The following is a 1,567-nucleotide window of genomic DNA, read 5'->3' on the forward strand; positions in this document are numbered from 1 at the left end:
CATTAAACTAAATTTATTGTATTAACTAGTGTTACTATTTATTTCCTCCTCTATTTAGCCTCAGAATCATTAATCATTAGTATTTTTTGGAATATGTTTAAATAAAAATTAAAATACTGTTTGTTTTATTAACCCATTTAGAGTCTATTAAATGAAAATTTATCTCTAAATTAATTTTTTTCTGCACAATAGTTCAGATTTTTCCCAATGTCGTTGTCAAATCATTTTTTATTATTTCATTAGTTGTGCTATTCTATAATTTTTATTATTTTGCAAAATAATTTAATGTAAATTTTTATTTTTTTTATTTATTATTTTTTTCCAATTATTTGTGAAACAATATTATAACAAATAATTGTTTTGTTTCATTATTTGGAAATTACTTTGAGCTAAATGTCGAGCTATTTGCTTTATAAAAAATAAGTACAATAACCAGAAAATCTTAATCTGAAATTGACTGTGGAATGGGGGACGGGATAGTAGTTTTGATCCAAATTTGGGATGTTTATTTCATTATTTTTTGGAATACTTGTTTTAGAGAATGCCTTCCTTCGGAAAATTCAATTCAGAAATAAATCTTGGGCAAGGTTGAGTCCACAAAGAGTGCACCTTGATTTGGCGCAGAGTGTTAACTGTGACCATTCCCAAAAATACTATGTAGAGTCAAATTCAGAGAAAGCAACTTCACAGGCAGAAGAAAAGGAGGTGGCATTGAGACCAACTGTTGGGTTGCGTTTTTCAATTTAATCCTCTGTGTTTATAAAATCATGTTTACTTGGTAAATAATGTTTACATATTCTAAAAAAGGACTAGTTAAGATTGCTTGTCTTTAAGTGGTATTTTGCTTGCTCAAAATGGAAGAGAAAAAAATTCATTTTCGTCATTTAATGATTTTTTTATTTCCGAAAAGGAAAATCTGCTGTACAGACAGTTAACAAAATTTGCAGTGTGTTTATTGATGATGTCTTAGGTGAAAGCACCGTCCGTAAGTGGTTTGCTCGGTCCAGAACCAGAAATTTGACTTGGAAGACGCAAAACGCTCAGGCTCTCCATCAACTCCAAATTCAAGCATTGGTCACAAACAACCTTCACTATGACACGGGATATCACAGAAACGGTTAACATATCTCATGCAAGTTTCTCGAAGTGATATATGGGTTCCTCACATTTTTACGAAAAAGAATTTATTGGACCGCTTATCCATTAGCGATTCCCTCCTGAAACACAATGTTAATGATCCATTTTTAAAGAGGTTGATAACTGGGGATGAAAAGTAGTTTCTGTACAATAATATTGCAAGGAAAAAGTCCTGGGGAAAACGAAGTGACTCGCCATTAACGACTCCAAAAGCAGGATTACATCCAAAAAAATTATGCTGTTCATTTGGTGAGATTGAAAAAGTGTCAATTAAAGGTAGTGGTTGAGTAAAAGCATCCAGCATCGGTTAATCACAAAGGCATAGTTTTCCATCACAAATATCCATAACGCCTGTCCTCACCTCAGACCTGGCAGAAATTATTGGAGTTTGGCTAGGATGTGATTCCCCTCCCACCCTGTTCACCAGACC

At 32.7% G+C, this 1,567-nt stretch overlaps 1 protein-coding gene across 1 annotated transcript in view; it reads left to right on the forward strand.

The window, feature by feature from the left end:
- LOC106677068 (5' exonuclease Apollo) overlaps window positions 1–1,567 on the forward strand; it is a 25,034-nt gene that overhangs the window by 19,238 nt on the left and 4,229 nt on the right. The window lies entirely within an intron of this gene.

This window comes from Halyomorpha halys, unplaced genomic scaffold (assembly GCF_000696795.3).
Source record: "Halyomorpha halys isolate HHAL.00 unplaced genomic scaffold, Hhal_1.1 Scaffold85.1, whole genome shotgun sequence".
Classification (NCBI taxonomy): Eukaryota; Metazoa; Arthropoda; class Insecta; order Hemiptera; family Pentatomidae; genus Halyomorpha; species Halyomorpha halys.